This window comes from Oryx dammah, unplaced genomic scaffold, assembly GCF_014754425.2.
Source record: "Oryx dammah isolate SB20612 unplaced genomic scaffold, SCBI_Odam_1.1 HiC_scaffold_26, whole genome shotgun sequence".
NCBI classification, from domain to species: domain Eukaryota; kingdom Metazoa; phylum Chordata; class Mammalia; order Artiodactyla; family Bovidae; genus Oryx; species Oryx dammah.
In genome coordinates this window covers 21229884-21248348 of record NW_024070210.1, presented here as the reverse complement: position 1 = coordinate 21248348, position 18465 = coordinate 21229884, and the positions used below count along the sequence as shown (strand labels likewise).

General features: G+C 44.5%; 1 protein-coding gene across 4 annotated transcripts in view; it reads left to right on the top strand.

The window, feature by feature from the left end:
• SMOC1 (SPARC related modular calcium binding 1) overlaps positions 1 to 18465 on the top strand; it is a 143678-nt gene that overhangs the window by 69600 nt on the left and 55613 nt on the right. The window lies entirely within an intron of this gene.

The window sequence follows — 18465 nt, the reverse complement described above, 5'->3', positions numbered from 1 at the left end:
GTGTGTGTGTGTGTGGTATATGTGTGTGCTGTGTGATATCTGCTTGCACATGTGCATGTGTGGTGTCTGTGCTAGCATGCGTGTGCACTCGTGTATGCATGCTCTCAGATTCTAAAATCTCCTTTCAGGCAGTCTTCCCTCTGATCCTGTGTGATCTTCTGGCTGGAGGTTGGGTAAAAGTAATGCCGGCTATGTTGAAGTTGGCACAGATTGGAACGCAGGCAGCATGGGACAACGGGGTGGCAGAGCTTTCAGGCTGGAGCTGGGGACAGTCTAGCAGGGCCGAGACAGCTGGGTGAAAGTGGGGAGGGTCACTGGACAAGGGTGGGTCAGCCACTGGATTGGGACAGGCATGACTCCCACTGGAATGTAGTGTCATTTGGGGACCTCTGCCACGTGAGGGCTGGAGGCGGGGGCCTTGGGAGTTTCAAAGTTTCCCTGTAATCGTCCCAGAATTTTCAAGGGGGTGGGGGAGGAGGGAAAGGATGAGTCTGGCCTTTGGGCTGCTGGGTTTCGGCTTTCGTTGGGGGGCTGGGCCGAGGGGACTGCTGATTTCAGGCCCAGTGCTGGTGGAAGTGGTGGGGTAGGGATGATGCCTTGTATTTTTTAAAGTTTCCAGTGTTCAGCCAAGATTGATAGCCACGGAGTTAAACTGACCTTGGCTGCCTGCCCTGTGAGAGGTGCTTTTATTCATCTTCTCACTTAAGTCTCACCACAAGCCTGCCAGGTAGGCGTTGCTATCACCATTTACAAGATGCAACCACAGCGGGAGGCAGTGGTCCAGGAGCTGGGAGCCACGCTCGGATCTCTCCAGCACCCAAGCTCCCTTGGAGCCCTCCACACTCTGCTGTTCTCTGAGCTGGCAGTTTAAAAGGATGCTCTCCGCGCTCGCTTTGGCCACACATCTACTAAAATCGGAACAATACAGAGAAGATTAGCACGGTCCCTGTGTGCAAAGCATTCCCTGTTTTATCTTGATTTTACCCCCTCTCAAAATTCTCCCAGAAATGTAGCTCTTTACTATGTAGCTATCATAGTAAATAAAATAAACACAGGGTGCAAAATTTTAGATGAATTTATAAAAATATTTAAATTCATATCTCTATAAGACAAATGCATAGTGAAATTCCATTCTTAGAGTTTAGTCAAGTTCTCTCCTTTAATTTGAATATTATACTGGCTGGTTTCTTTTTGATAGAAACAAAAATGCCTATTGAAAAAAAAGTAAAGGAGGCCCTGAGGTGTGTCCTAGAGAAAGGCGGTCTAGGGCTGTGGCTAGCACACACTCCTAGAGCCAGACCGCCTAGACATGAATCACCCCCCCTCTCAGGCACATCATTTAATTTCTCTAGGTCATAATTTCCTTAAGTGATCAATAGAGATTATTATCTCTATTATTATTTTATATAGTAATTATCATTATTATGGGCTTCCCTGTGGCTCAGTGGTAAAGAATCCACCTGCAGTGTAGGAGACGTGGGTTTGATCCCTGGGTCAGGAAGGTCCCTTGGAGAAGGAAATGGCAACCCACTCCAGTATTCTTGCCTGGCAAGTCCCATGAACAAAGGAGCCTGGTGGGCTACAGTCCATGGGGTCACAAAGAGTCAGACATGGTTTAGCAACTAAACAACAACAAATTATTATATTATACATTTTTATATGTTATTATTATTATTACTATTGAGTATTACTGTTGCTTACCTCATGAGGTAGTGATGAGGATTAAATGAGTCAACACATGTAAAATGCTTGGAACACATAAATACTGTATAAATACCTGCCATTATCAACATTAGCCCCATCTCTAATCTGGTTCTGTTACTCAGATCTTCTCAAGATGTTACAGACGATGTCACCCAAGAAAAAGAAAGTCTTCTGTTGAAACTTTCCCCCATGGATTCTTTATTTATCATTTATTCTAGTGAAAAGATTCCAGGTGATCTTTGTGCTGAAAATTCACGTATGCTGGAGAATATCAAACCTCTTGCAGCTGCATTTGGGGCTGAGACAGGGGTCAAGGTAATAGGGAGGAGGCGGAATCCTTTTTTCCCCCCTTTCTAGGCTTCTGTAATCCTGAGTGTGTTGCTTATGAGAACGGTTGACCCCTGCCCTCCCGGTTCTGAAGTGTTTGCTGCCTCGTGACAGACAGCCGCTGGCCAGCTTTTGTCTGAGGGAGGCCAGGCTGGCCCAGGTGGTGTTTGCCGGGGAGGGGAACTTCCAGATTAGTCTGGGCAGAATTGCTAAGTGAGGGGGCCCCTGAAGTTCAGCAGAGGTTGGATAGACAGTCAAGAGCCCCCTCATTTGTTTGACACGCTAAGCGCTGCCATGTGTCTGCGGGCTGGAGGCTGGCTCACCCTGGTGGGCAGCCGGGCAGCCAGGCAGCCAGACAGCTGGTCCGACCCCGTCACAGTGATTGAAATGGATGTGCTTTTTCCCTTGATCAAAGACGCTGCAATAACTTCACAAAATGAGGCTGTCTCTTTGAGTGTGCTTCAATTGCATTGACAGGCTGCCAAAAGGCTATGAGAAAAAAAAAATGCTTTTCTGCCTCCCCCAACCTCCACTATCACTGACCTGGACTTTTTTGGTTTTGTTTTCTTTAAGACCAGGACCCAGAGACCAGGTCCATTATTTCAACGTTGCTTAGACTATTGACATGCATGCATCCTGGTGTTGGTAACATATTTTCGTCCTGTGAATTATTATACAGTAATGTGCTCTTGAAGTTTATGGAGGGGACCCTCATGGGACTGGGTTTGTCGGGCATGGGACACAGCTTGGGACCACATGACTAAGTTGGCTTTAATGGGGTTCATATGGGATGCAGTGGTCTCTGCTCTCTAATTTGTTTTCCCTTGACCTCTTCTCTTGCTACCCTGCACCCCAACTCAAACAGCAGAGTGGTAAATATTAGAACATCAGGTTTTTAAAAGTCCTTGATATTTAGACCACATCTCAGATCATTAAATCAAATTCTGGGTGAGGGATCCAGACATTATTATTATTTCAAGCTCTCCAGATGATACTAGTGTTGGGTCCAGGTTGTGAATGACCTGCTGTTATAAGGGCTTCATCATTCTTGTTCTTGGTTGCACCACTGGAATATGGAGTTAAGGCTTTTGGATGACCTGCTGTGTGAGGATGGGAGCTACTGAATTTGTCCTTTGCTGTGGTCCTGTCTGCTTTCTCTTCTGTGTATCAGGAATGTTAACTCCTGACATCTGTTCTCCGAGTCCTCTGCCAAGCTGTTGTCTGCTGCCCAATATGATGAACTGAAATCACAGCCATAGAGGAATGGTATTGGATCACCACCACTAGGATGCTGGCTTGTCAAGCTTGTGCGTCACTGAGTAATTATAATGGCAACTCTTTATTGAGTGCTATTTGCTGCCAGGCATTGATTTTTATACTCATTAATCGGGGAAGGCTATGGCACCCCACTCCAGTACTCTTGCCTGGAAAATCCCATGGACGGAGGAGCCTAGTAGGCTGCAGTCCATGGGGTCGCTAAGAGTCGGACACAACTGAGCGACTTCACTTTCACTTTTCACTTTCATGCATTGGAGAAGGAAATGGCAACCCACTCCAGGGACTGGGGAGCCTGGTGGGCTGCCGTCTCTGGGGTCGCACAGAGTTGGACACGACTGAAGCGACTTAGCAGCAGCGGCAGCTACCTAATTTCAAGGCCTATGCTCTTAACCTTTTTATGCTACCAAAGTGTCCTTGATGTGTATGTCATTAATTTGCATTGCCATTGTTATTCCAGAAGTCCCCTCTCTGATGCTGTTGGCCAATCAATCAAGCAAACATTAAAAAAAAAAAATCCCTTTGCTTATGGAAATTTTTAAATATACAGAAAAGTTGCTAGAGTTCTCTGGTGGTCTAGTGGTTAAGACTCCAGACTTCCACTGCAGGGGGCATGGGTTTGATTCCTCATCAGGGGACTAAGATTCTGCAACCTACAGGACACGTGCCTCCCACCTGCCTCTGTAAAAATATGTGTGTGTGTGTGTATACACAGAAGTAAAAATAAAAAAAATAATAGTATAATGAACCCCATGTACCCATCACCCAGCTTCAACAATGATTAACATCTGGCAGATTCTGTTTCATCTTAACCCTATTTTCATCTCCTACACCAAACTGGATTGCTTCAAAGCAGATCCCAGACACAATATTTTTTCATCTCAGACATTTGGAGCTCTGCTGTGTTCTGGGTTATGAGCTGGTTGCTCTGGGGCATGCAAGATATGCCATGGCCTGTGCTTTCAAGGAGCTTACATGCAGAAAAGATATGAAAACATACCATGAAGTAGCTAGTATATAAGACCCTACATGTACAATTGGGTATATTTCAAATGCCCAGTTATAAGTCAGTAATTTGGAATTCTGAGTGATTTTGTTATTGAGAAAAGATGCAAAATTAAAAATTTCTGAACATAAAAGTGCCTTAAACAAAGCAAAAGGCAAATGATGTATATTAGCCTTAATGACAAAAGGCTAATATTAGATTTTAAAAACTCTTAAGAACCAGGAAGAAAAAGATCTTAGTAGAAAAGTGGGCAAGAGATACCAATAAGCAGATTATACAACAATAACAAATAGCCAGTAAATGACTATGAATGATATTTTCCTTAGTAATTAAAGAAATATAAATACAGATAATGATGTGGCATTTTGCTTACCAAATTGTTGAAACTTGGAAAAGAGTCATACTCAGGCCTGGGTAAAGGGAAAGGATTACACCCCACATCATACTTGAAAAAGTAAATTGGCACTGACATTTTATGAGAGAATTTTGCAATATGGGTCAAAAGTCCTTAATTGTGTCCAAATCTTGAGCTTGACATTTCACTTCTAGGAATTTATTCTAAAGAAATAATTAAAAATATATGCAAATATTTAGCCACAAGGATTTCCATCTAAGTTCTGCTTATAGTTGCAAAAATTAGGAAACAATCTAATCTAAATATCCAAAATAGAGAAGTGCTTAAATAAATTATGACATCACCATACTGTGCACCTAGTAGAACGATTTATTATAGGCGCTCATTTTGTAAAACAAAAATTCTGACAGTGCAGAGGTATATAGATATAGAGGTAAAGTCAGTGAGTTCATCTCTTTGAAGTAGCAACTGTTAAGTCTATGGCCCACTAGTTTTTCTTCCTTTGTGTACTTATCATTTTTGAGGGTGAAAATAATAAAATGTCATATATCACTTTTTAATTCTCTCTTATTATTTTTTAAAAATTGCTTATTTTTTATTTTAGGCTGTGCTGGGTCTTTGTTGCTGCACAGGCCTTCCTCTAGCTGTGGCGAGCAGGGACTACTCTCTAGTGGCAGTGTGCGGACTTCTCAATGCGGTGGCTTTTGTCATGGAGTAGGGTCTCTACGCAGGTGGACTTTAGTAGCTGCCGCACGTGGGCTCAGTAGCTGTGCTTCCTGGGCTCTGGAACTCTGGCTCAGTGGTTGTAGCACTCAGGCTTAGTTGCTCTGTGGCATGTGAGATTTTCTTGGACCAGGGATCGAACCTGTGTCTCTTGCATGAGCCACCAGGGAAGCCCTCTAATGCTTTCCTATACTAATTATACTGTGATTTAATTATTTCCAGGTTTATTGCATATTACCCTATGTCATTTTAAAAATGGCCATATGTCCCATTGTATGAAGGTACCATGAATTCTGGAAATTTGGGGATTAAATTTCTGAAAGCTGAATATTGGGTCAAAAGAATATGCCCTTTCAAAGACGTTTGATGCATACTCCCAAACTGCCTTCTAGTGTTGAACAACGATGTAGTTGATTTAGTGGTTGTTACCAAATACATTCCCAAGCCATTTAATTTATTTTATGTAGCTAGATTGTAGTACTGTAGAGTATAAAACACCCTTTGTAACATTACTGCTACATAAAGAAAATGTATTGTGTGTCCCACTTTAAGCCCCATGTTCCGTGAACAGTCTTTCTTGATATAGCTCTGTCTGGCACCCACACTGTCCCCATTTTTCTTCATTCCAATCACTGCTCCCCACACCAGCACACACATATATGTTTTTTTATTTCCCAAGTTTAGTTTTTTTTTTTTTTTCATATGGGTTTGGGGAGCTGTAATTTCTTCTTGATAATGCTTTGTTCAGAAGCTGGAAGTGCAAAGAGAAAGCTCTGTGGCTTTTTGGCATAGATGGTGGGCTCCCCTTGTCAGCATTTCTGCAGCTCCTACAGTTTTCTCAAACCTGGGGACTGCAGCTTGTTTCCTAGGTGCGTGGGCTTGAGCTGTGAAGCCGGCCTTGTGGCTCCTCTGCAGCGACTCCTCTCCCCGCCCCCACAGTACAAAGCTGCATGTCCTGCAACCCCCCACACCCACCCCGGCTGAGCTGTATGACTAGCTTGTCTTGGAAACACCTGTGTTTACCATCTTGGCCTCCGTCTTCCAGATTCTCAGCAAGTGCTGAAGGTATGGATGCTTTGCATCAATTGTGAGCCTTTGTGGACCAACTGTCGAACCTCTGATAAAACACTGGCAGGCTGGAGCACTGAGTATCGTCATGGGGGAAGGATTTGTCCCATCCTTGATGAGTCCAAGGGCTACATCGTTTAGTGTTAATGTGAAACTATCTTACCTGAAGCAATAGTGTGGGTGTCTCCTCAGTGCAGAGGGTTCTGTAGGTAAAGTACCAAGAGCCTGGCTTCATCCATAGCTGGACTATTCTGAGCTTCTCTAGGCATATCAAGTTCCTTTGGATGCCCCAAACACAGCCAACTCTGTGTGTTTTAGTGGATGGTGCCAATTTTTTTTTTAAAGCAGTCACACAGTTAAATATTTAAGTCCATCCTTTATGTACAAATGGCATAGTGATCGAGACCCACTGTTGGGTCAGTTGTTGCTTTTCTCTGTCCTTTTCTGTTGTGTTCAATAAACATATTATTATTGTTACAGTTTGAACATCTACTGGGCCCAGAGCATCTTACTACTTGTTCTACATGTGTTTTTCTTTGAATTGCTTTTGTTCCAAACAACCAGATGCTGCATATGGTAATTTATACAAAAATGCTCACAACATAGCATAGCACATAACTGCTGTTCAGCAAATGTTAGTTTTCTTCCTCTTTGGGCTTGGTTTGCTCAACTGTATAATGGGGGAGCTAGCTGAGCTCCTCCAGAGGTTGTCCTGTGGGCCAGCCACATGGTTTTATTATTTAAAATAGCAGCTCTATTAAGGTAGAATTCACATGCCATAAAATGTATCCCTCTAAGTGTATGATTCAGTGGTTTTTAGTATGTTGACAGAGTTGTGCAACCATTACCGCTATCTAATGCCAGAATATTTTCATCACCCAAGAACACATCCATGTACCCACTGGAGGTCATATGAAAGTAAATGTTTAATTCTGTAAATCATGGCAGGGACAGGACCTGATGCCTCCACATGCAGGAAGGACTTGCCTAGTAAGTGACTCATCTCATCTCTCACAAATAGTGGGAGCCACCACTGTCATCTTTTCGATGAGAGAACCCTGTGGGCACCCACAAGTGCTGAGGAGGGCAAGATGAGGGTGGGTGGAGCTCCAACGCTGTATCCGTTGTGTTCGGTGGTGACCTGCCTACTCCAACCACTGCTGCGTCCTCCTCTCCAATGGCTGCATGGCCCCTGAGCCTCCTCTCCCAGATTGGCTGGCATCATTTGCTTTGGAGCAAGTTGTAGACTCTGGATGCTCTCAACTGGGCATCTGACCTCCCTGCAGTCTCTGGTGAGTCTGCCCCTAAGTCCATCATGGAAATGAAAGGAGCAAGCCCTGGGCAGTATCCACAGCTGCTCTTCTGCAAGGGGGTGTACTTGGGAGGAAGGGATGGATGAGGCCTGCTTCTCTGGTCTTCCTGCTGCTCATGGAAAAGGGGAGGCTCAGTGATGGAGGCTTCCATCACTCTCTCTGCTGTTCGTTTCTTTTTCAGATGATAGCAATAACACCTGTTTAGCACTTACTTTGTGCCAAGGTGTTTTCTAACTACCCAACACACATTAACTTATTCAGCCCTCACTATGACCTATGAGTAGATACTATTGTATTCTTAATTAATAGATAAGAAAATGGAGCCATAGAGAAGCTGAATAGCTTGCCAGGAGTCACACAGCTTGCAAGTGACAGAGTCAGGATTCAAACCCAAGCAGCCCTGTGCCAGGGTTCTTGGTCCTAACCACTGTGCAATACTGCCTCTTAAAGGGCATGGCCTTCTTTTATAGTGGTATTGCCAAACTGGAGCTTATCTAGGAGGATAACTCAGGTGAGCAGGTTGAGAAAATTGTGTCACATGAGGAATAGTCAAAGGAGCCAGAGGTTGGTTTGGAGATGAGAAGAACCAATGGGTGGATGAGAAAAAGACGACCAAAGGGATGCATGAGGGCCATCTTCACCTTGGTCTGTGGATGCCAATTGCTTTTTCTTGAGTAGTCTCACAGAGCCGACCCAGGATCACTGAGTGAAATATTTAATGACTCAGATTCTGACTCAAACCCAGGAAGAACTTTTTACAAGAGGAGCAATCCACAGATGGAATATTTAACTCAAAGAGGACTTCCCATCCCAGGAAGAGGACAGACAGGACTGAAGGGGCGTTCAGGTGGGGTGCTGTGGGGAAGGAGGGTGCTCCTGCACTGGGAAGGGAATTAAACTGATGACCTCTTGGCGTCTCCTCCACACCTACTATGATTTGATTTTATGAGTGTAATGTTCAGTCTGGTGGGTAGGCACACAGTTGACCCACAGCAAACTCTTATTCAGGAACCTTCCAGGCAGACCCATTAATACACACACATTCAAGGCTCTTGCCACTCTGCTCTGGGTGCATATGGCATGCCAGGTGGTGACCCTGCAGGTGCAGGTCGTGACACGTGACACTGTGTCATAGTATGATGCTGCTTCTGAAGTGGAGGGGGAGGTCAAGTCAACTTTTTAAAGTCAACTAAACTCTTGGTGGCTCAGACGGTAAAGCATCTGTCTACAATGCCGGAGACCCAGGTTCGAGCCCTGGGTTTGGAAGATCCCCTGGAGAAGGAAATGGCAATCCATTCCAGGACTATTGCCTGGAAAAATCCCATGGACAGAGGAGCCTGGTAGGCTACAGTCTATGGGGTCGCAAAGAGTCGGACACGACTGAACGAATTCACTTTCACTAAACGCTTCTGCAAAATGAACAGGATCAGATTTTTTTTTCCCCCTGTCAAAGTCTGGAAAAGTAAAAGGAACATGGGAGGGAGATATGAAGGCAGAAAAGTTTAATTAAAGTGAAATCAGATATAGGAGGGCTTCCCAGGTGGCGCTAGTGGTGAAGAACCCACCTGCCAATGCAGGAGACAGAGGAGAGGCAAGTTTGCTCCCTGGGTTGGAAAGGTCGCCTGGAGGCGGTCATGGCAACACACTCTAGTATTCTTGCCTTGAGAATCCCATGGACAAAGAAGCCCGGTGGGCTCTTTGCAAAGAGTCGGACACAGCTAAGTGACTTAGCACGCACGCACACACAGCTACGGCAAGCAAGCAAGAGCCCCTACTCCTGCAGGCTACTCTTGTCCCACCACTGGCTGGATCACCACAGCTCTGCTCTGAACAAAGCTCCTACACAAAGGGACTTATTTTTTACTGGATATTTTAAAAACATAAAAAGTATTTGATATCTTCCCCCCTGAAGTGGAAGTAGAAGCGAACAAATGAGAGGTGCTGTGTTTGCTGTTTACAAAACCTGGGTCATTCTAGGCACCAAACAAGAGGGAAGAAGTCAGGAAAATAAAGTTCTTCTGAAACCCTGACACTAAGATTTCAAAAATATCTTTATGTGTGTGTTGGGGGGAATGCTCTTTACACTTTTTGGAAACTAACGGAATGTTCTTCATCATGTATTTGGTCCTAACCCTGGCAATTAGGTGACAATTTGTAAATATTGACCTTACTCTTAAGTAGCAGACGTTCACCTTGGGGTACAGTTGTAGAATCACAGAAGTTTTGGATCAAAAGGGACCTTAGAGATAATCTGGTTCATATTTTCCTTCCTCTCCCTGTCTCACCACATCCAGGGTTCAGATTCTACTTATAATATCTCACCAAGCCATCATCTATCTTCTGCTTGATTGGCACCAAATACAGGAAACTTATTACTACCAATGGCAACATAATGCATTTTGGGGAAGTTTAATTGGAAAGTCCTTCTCTGGGTTGACCTGAGAGTTGTGATTTCCAATAGATGACCCCCATTCTATCTAAGGGACTTACTGAATCCACAGAAATCTCATTTTTCACAAAAAATCTGAAGACCAACACCATTATGTCCTTGTAAAGTCCTCTTTTACAGCCAAGAAATATTTCTTTTTGCCCTGGCAAAGATATTTAGTTATAGCACTCATTGCCATATCATAGAGACTTATGTCTCTTTCCTCTTGGCTTCTTTCCTCTGATTTCAGTTTGCAAGCCCCCCACAACCCCCCACCCCCTGCACCAACCCTGCCCTTATAGAATGTCCTTCCCCAAACTGGATACAGTGTTTCAGGTATGGTCAGAAAGAGCTTAGGAAAGAATGGTATTATCTCTTATTCTTAACTCTCTATTGCTTGACTAATATCACGTTAGCAGCCATGTTACACCGTCAAGTTATAAAAACCATAGTCACAAGGACTCCCACATTTAGAAGAAATTGAAATTGAGGGGTTACCTTCCTTCCTTGCCTCTCCTCCATTAAATTCTGGAGGACCAGGTAAATACTCTAAAAGGAAACTCCCTCATTCCCCAGCAGAGTCCTCCCTAGACTTGGCATTGAGCAGGAGATAGTGTCTACAGCCAGCAAGAACAGCAGTGCTTTGAAGCTACAAAGGACATCCTTTCTGCAAACGGGAAGGGGAAAAGGACAAAATCTGCTTGTGCTGAGTGCATTCTCTACATCCAACACTATTTTAGATGCTTTATGTATCTTGTCTCATTTTGTCTTCTCAATAACCTTCAAGGTATGCACCTCAGTCTTGCTTCATAAATAGGCTTGGAGAGGTTAAGTGACTTTGTGAAAGTCACACAGAGATGGTATTTAAACCCAGGTCATTTTGAATCCAAAGCCATGTTTTTCCTTCTGCATCCTGTTGCTTCTCATCCAAACCTGACTAAAGATGAGGGGGACATTTGTGGGATAACCTCTTCCAAACTGAGGGAAAAACAGCTCATGCTAGCCAGACCAAAAGGATTACACCATCTCTCCTGTCTACTCTCACTTTTCTCACTGCAATCAAACTTTATTCCATGTGTAAAATTACCCTGAAGATTTAAGACCACAATCGCTAGATTCCTGAATTAAAAGACCACATGTCATCAAGACAACTGGAACAGAAAAACTTTGGAAAGAAGTATTGTCCCATGGCCCCTTGCTCCCAAATTCCCACCTAGAAAAGTGCTTGTTTCTTGAGTATTTCATGATAAATGCTGGAAAGGATGGAGTGATGAAGTGTTTCTTAAAACAGTGGTGCTTGGAGTGTGGTCCCTGGACCAGCAGCAGCAGCATCACCTGGGGACTTGTTAGAAATGCATATTCTCCAGCTGACCCTGTCCCTAATGTATCCAGAAACTCTGTGAGCAGGGCCTAGCAATTTGTTTTCATAAGCCCTCCCCATGAATCTTACTGTGCAATAAGCAATGTTCTCTTGCAGCTTCTGATGGAGAGAGGTTCTAGGGGGATAAGTGGCAACCTCAGATGGCCTGGAAACTCAGTCATTCAGCTAGGGTGCATGGCACCAATGGAAAAACATAATTTCCTACAAGAGGTCCTATAGGGAATGCAGAAGAAAGGAAAATATGCCTGCTGAAAATACTGCACTGAAACTAAGTTGTTGGGTAAGATCTACAGCGAGATGTTTAACTTTGTGCATTAGTTTAATCCAAAAAACCTACTAACTGCTTTGGAACAACTGGCAGATTAAAGAGAAAAATATGTTTCATAATCCCACTGCCAAGAGAGTTAGAGAAATATCCACATGTCTTCTGCTTTTAGTTTAACTTTTTCCCACTGGGAAATGTTCCTGTACATGAGAGTAGTCATTTCATTACAAGTTTGGTAGTTGCTACTAAGAATGCTGAATCAAGCCTGTCTTTTCGCATATGGTTCATATTTTTCTGTTTTACAAAAGAAGCACAAAGAAAAGGGATGTGGGAGGGATGTAGCCACTGGGTTGAAGGTGCCTTGGAGGGGACCCCAGTTGTCAGTGAAGGTCTGAGGCAATTCAGGATGGATTTCTTAATAAATAGAACATGAGAAAGCATTACAGAAAAGGAGGTGGGGATTTGCCAGAGGGAAATTGTTTCAAGAAGAGTGAACTAAATGAAAGCCTGATACCTGGATAGTACGAAAGTATGACTGGGAAAAAGAGAAATATGGCAAGGCCCTGCACATCATTATACTGCCTTTTTTTTTTTTTAAAAAAAAAAAGCATGTTTCAGAGAACACTAATACTACCACGGAATGCTCCTGAACTGAACTTGGGTTCACGTTCCCTCACCTATGCACAGCAAAGCCAATTAACTGACACCAAGTTAAGGTGAAGGAACGTATAGCATTTATCACAGGGCACCAAGCAAAGAGAACAGGCAGCTCATTCTCTAAAGACCTGAATTCCCTCATGACTTTCAGGGAAGGGTTTTTAAAAGCAACATTTGGAGTGAAGGTTGCAGCTTGTGGGCTTTCTTCTGATTGGTTGGTGGCGAGGTAATAGGGCGATGTTTCTGGAATCTTAATCATCAATGTCTGGTTCGATCCAGTCTAGGGTCTATATGCTGTGGTCAGCATGTACTCATCATCATCCATCTATCTGTGTGGGAGGTCCTAGTTCCTGCAAAACAACTCAAAGATAAACATCAGATGATTATGTAGATTCCTTGAGGAGGAACTGGGGCTGTTTTTTAAAAATTAATTTATTTTTAATTGAAGGGTAGTTGCTTTATAGTATTGTGTTGGTTTCTACGAAACATCAACATGAATGAGCCACAGGTTTACCTATGTCCTCTCACCCTTGGACATTGCTCCCACCTCTCCCCCATCTCACCTCTCTAGGTTCTTACTGAGCTGGAGCTGGGGCTCTGTTTTATTGAAGAACTATTGTTTAAGCTATCATTACTTTTCTTGCTTGACTGTTCTTCCTTTGTTTCTGCATACTCTCACTTCCCTAGTTAGTAACTGCTTGAGTCTGCTCTTTGGAACTCAGGGAAGGCCTAGGAGACTAAAGCCTTTTTCTACAAACAAGGAATGGGCTTTGATACCTGAGAGGACCACACAAGGTCTTGTTCAGTTTCAACTCCACCTTTTCTTTGATATTCCTCTACCCTCTGAGGGGAATACAAGCAGGACCAGAAAGGGGATAAAGTTTTGGATAGAGAGATTAATCATAAACTCAGCAGGGGAACTCAGTTTTAGGGAGATTTGGGTTCACTCACTCAAAGTTAAGGGAAGTTCCGATAGTTAAAGAAGTTTAGGAATTGCTGCAAATGGTATCTTCCTCTTAGAGCTGAATTGTGAACTAATTTAAGGCTCTGAAAAGGCCTGCCATCAACAAATCTTTTTATTTTATTTGGCTCAATATTTCCATAGTTATTTGGCTAGAGAACCCCTTCATCCCCAATAATTCCTGGTTATGCCCCAAAGGGCACCAACTGTATCCATCACTATAGCAAAGTGACAGATAGAAAGGTGGAGAAACAGCAGCTTCACATTCCAGGAGAAGGGAAGAAGGTAGCCACACTTGGGGAGACTGTTCTTCTAGGGAAGCCGGTAGGAAAAACTGCAAAAGTCCAACAACAAATATGCTACTCTGAGATGTGAGGTTCGACCCTGTCCAAGGAGTCCCCCAAGAACAGCTAGAGGAAAGCAGGCTGGCCAGGGGGCACAGCAGAGGCCCCCATGTTGTCATCTGAACCACTCCAGAAATGGCCTTCCACTCAAACTGGAGCAAAAGACTCTTGATTTGAATATTTATCCCACTTCCTCCCCTTCTCCCTCAAAAGAGTTCCATTTGCCAGAGAATTACAAAGCATAAAGATACCTGGTCAGTTCCCTTATACACCAGCCCTGAGACCCAGGCCTTTCTTGGTCTCCCTTCCAGGTCTGGGGGACTTCCGTCTGCCAGGATAGGTACTGGCCACCATGCTATCTCTCTTGTCTCTGGGTCTTGGTTTCCCCATTTGTAAAGCATTTGGGTGAGACTAGTCATCTCTAAGATTTTTCTCCAGCTCTGTCAATTCTGAAATTTTGTGAGAGCTTGGAGTTTGGTATCTGAATTCCTGTGCTGTTATGAACTAGCTGTGATATTTGAACAAATAACCTCTGCTTCATGCACCTCTCCTATGAAGGATTTGCACACTGGGTGACCTTGAGGCCCAAATGAGATACTCTCTCAGTCATGGCGGTGTTTGGAAAATCATTGTAAAGATAGAAAGTGGTGTTTTCCATTTGGGGTGTGACATGTGAGTGCTCCTTGGCTCTACATATGGCCCATCGTCTCCTTTGCTTTTCTTGTGGTTTCCTCCCTTTTGATGCCCCTATTGGTTTGTTTTGCTCTGTTAGCTGGTGTTTGCTCTGTTCTCTGCTCATCAGTTACTCAACTGCACTCATTGGCAGTGCTGGCCTCCCACATTTTCCCAGGTGTCCACAAGTTGGGCTAATGTTGAAGACTAACAAGCTTAAAATAATTTCAGATTTGTCTTCATTTGGACAGAGAGGTTGACCTGAAGTAAACCACTGGGCTGTTTTTGCAAAGGGCTTCTTGCCAAAAATATTTAAGTATATGAGTCAGAGATGAAATTTCCTACCTAAGAACACACTGCAGTCTAAGCAGAGAGTAACCTCACTTAGATTGATGTAAAAACACTTTTTGTCTTTTAAGGAAGACCCATCAGTTGACATTTTAACCTTCTCAAGGTTGTTCCAGAGTGGGGTAGGAAGAAATGCCATGGTTTGTATCTGTACCTTTGTGGCTAGAACAACCCTGAGATTTGAAAACTGTACTAGATGCTAAACACTAGAAATGGCCAGTTACCTTGTCAGTTCCTCTTGGCCCATGCTCTTCACATAGATTAAGTCTGAAAGTTCATGAATTGGAGGTTGGTGTTTTGAGCAGGGGGAGATAGCACAAAGCTGTTGTTGTTCAGTTGCTCAGTTGTGTCTGACTCTTTGTGACCTCACGGACTGCAGCACACCAGGCTTTCTTGTCCTTTACTATCTCCTGGAGTTTGCTCAAACTCATGTCTATTGAGTCAGTGATGCCATCCAACCATCTCATCCTCTGTCACCCCCTTCTCCTCTTGTTCTCAATCTTTCCCAGCAGCAGGGTCTTTTCCAATGAGTCTGCTCTTCAAACCAGGTGGCCAAAGTATTGCAGCTTCAGCTTCAGCATCAGTCCTGCCAATGAATATTCAGGACTGATTTCTTTTAGAATCGACTGGTTTGATCTCTTTGCAGTCCAAGGGACTCTCAAGAGTCTTCTCCAACACCACAGTTCAAAAGTATCAGTTCTTCGATGCTCAGCCTTCTTTATGGCCCAACTGTCACATCTGTGCATGACTACTGGAAAAATGATAGTTTTGACAATATAGACCTTTGTCCAGAGAAGGCAATGGCACCCCACTCCAGTACTCTTGCCTGGAAAATCTCATGGACCAAGGAGCCTGGTAGGCTGCAGTCCATGGGGTCGCTACTAGTCAGACACGACTGAGCAACTTCACTTTCTCTTTTCACTTTCATGCATTGGAGAAAGAAATGGCAACCCACTCCGGTGTTCTTGCCTGGAGAATCCCAGGGACAGGGGAGCCTGGTGGGCTGCCATCCATGGGGTCGCACAGAGTCGGACATGACTGAAGCAACTTAGCAGCAGCAGCAGCAGACTTTTGTCAGCAAAGTGATGTCTCTGCTTTTTAATACACTGTCTATGTTTGCCGTAGCTTTTCTACCAAGAAGCAAGCATCTTTTAATTTCATGGCTGCAGTCACCATCTGAACAAGGAGGATTGCTTATTAATTTAAAACAATAAAGTTTGCAAGGGAAGAAGGGAAACTAGGTAGGATTTAACATTTGGTCATGTATATATAAACCATTATAATTTACATCCTGATTCCTTTTCTACAAGAAATGTTACTTCTCTCTTCTGAGAGTAATGAAACTATTTCTATATGAAAATAAACTTCCCCTTCTTTTACTCAAACTTTTCACACTTTTTGCTGATTTCAAATTGCGCCTTCCCTTGGGGCTGGTTGGAATAGAATGTTCTTTAGTTTCCATCAGAGAATCTGGCTGTGCTTTTCTTTTGAGTGCAGATAGTTGGCTAAAAAAATAACACCATGATAATAAAAATAAATAGCTAAGTTTAACTGGGCACTTACCATGTGAGCTAAGAGCTTTATTTACATTATCTAGTGTAATCCGCCCAGCAACTGAGTGAGGTAGGTATTATTATCTCCCTCTTTCTAAATGGTCATGGACAGTCTGAGGCTTGGTTTGACTACAGACCTTTTCAAGGCTGCAGAGGGTTGGAAAGCTCAGGGGTTAACTGGAAGTGGCGGAGCTGGTTAGTTAAGGAAGGCAGGCTACAGTCTGACTCTGTGACCACTGCTTTCTGTCTTCATATGACTTCTTTTTCTTCAAGAAGACATCTTGGAAACTTCCCAAGACAATTTGCAGACAGCCTCTAGGTGGAGAACTGTGGGTCCATTCACTTGGAGATCCTTCAGTAAAGGCAAGTGACCTTGCTGGGTGCTTCCTGCAGTGGTCTAGGTCCTCTGGGTCTTCTTTTGTTCACTGTTGTTCTTGCCTCTGCAGCACACCTGGGGCAGGTGTGCCCATAACTGTGGATTCCATGCCTCAGAGGGACATGGCAACAATCCCTCATTCAAGCTCAGCTGTAAAACTGAAGGGCTTGGAAGCAGCCTTCAGCCTGTGGAGTTTGTCGTCCGGAGTCTATTCCTTGGAGCCTGGTCTGAGGAAAATGCTGAGGGCCCTGGGGAGAAAAGGGGGCTGTGTTTGGGCCTGTGGGCCTGGCCTGGGGGCTGGGAGGCAGCCTCTGTATGTCCAAAGGGGCACAGCGGGTACTCTCAGGTAGCATGTGGCCCTGGGGACCCTCGGAGCCCCAAGGTCAGATTATATCCCCTGGAACAAAGCTTGAGGCTCTGTCTCTTCTTCAGGCACACGCTTCTGTCCCCAGCAGCCTCAGCTGGGACTCTGCAGGCCCAGAGGAGGGGCGCTCCATGTCGTCTAGAAGTCGGACTTGGGGGGTGGGTACCATCCTCAAGAAAGAGACGCTGGCCTTGGCCGCGAGAGCCAAGGGGCCCCGGGGTGAGTCAGCGTGGCCACTGGCCCCAGGGACAGACTTCCCCACGGAGGAAGAAGCAGCCAGCCAGGCCCCGTTAAAATGCTGCCCTTGGCGAGGAGCCGTCCCCTGTGGGCCATGCTGAGTCTGAAGGGGTGGACTCCAAGTTTCCGGGAGTGCTCCCCACCAGAGTCTCCCCGGCTTCCCAGGGGTGTTTGGGCCCACATTGGAGGCCGGCTGGCCAGGCTGTCTGACACAGCCAAGAGCAATCTTGCTGCAGCCACCCTGTATCTGGCCATCAGCCCAGGCCAGGCACTGGTCTCACACTTGCTGTTTTCCTGGCCAGTGCCCTCCAGGTTAGGTGCTAGGATCCCCATTTTATAGATGGGGCTCAAAGACCTAAGTAACATAACTGCCAAATCTGTACGTAACTGGCTGGATCTAGGATTCAAATCTAGGTGTATCTGGCTTGCTTTCCATTCCACCCTTAGGCCTCCTTGGAAGGTAGCACTAACCTTCCAGAGAACACTGATCTTGAGTCAGCATCTGGGGTAGCAAGCGTGATCTTGGGATTCAGGGCTTGTCTCCACGAGATAAAGCGGGAGTGAAACGTGGTCCTTTGGTGAAGGTATTGAACACAGTTTCTCTTTGCATGCATGGTACAGGTAAATGCCTCAATTATACAGTCAGCATACCGGTAGGAGTGAGATGCCCTGCATCTTGTTCTTAAATCCCAATTTCTGAGTGCAGGTCTGTAATGAAACAACTAGTTTTGGGGGAAACTGTGGTGTTTGGTATCGTCACAAGAGCAGAAGTCTTTTCGGTAGCTTTTCTGTCTTGCTGATAACTTACGGATTTTACAGAGGCTGTCTGCTCTGTCCTTTCCTTCTGTACACTATCCCTCTCCTCTCAGTTTGTATGCTGTTGCTGTCTATCCTCGATTCTGATAAGTCCTTGATCCCAAGAGGCACCTTTTGCCCACACTTTAATGTCTGTGCGGTTGGCACACATCTTGTGATTGAGGTCTACATTTAATGTGGCAGGGCTGTTTAAATTGATGTTACATTTTTAGGATGGATCGAAACCAAGAATTCAGGAAATATGATAATGCATGCATTCATTCAACTCATCAAATGCCTACAATAAATCTCA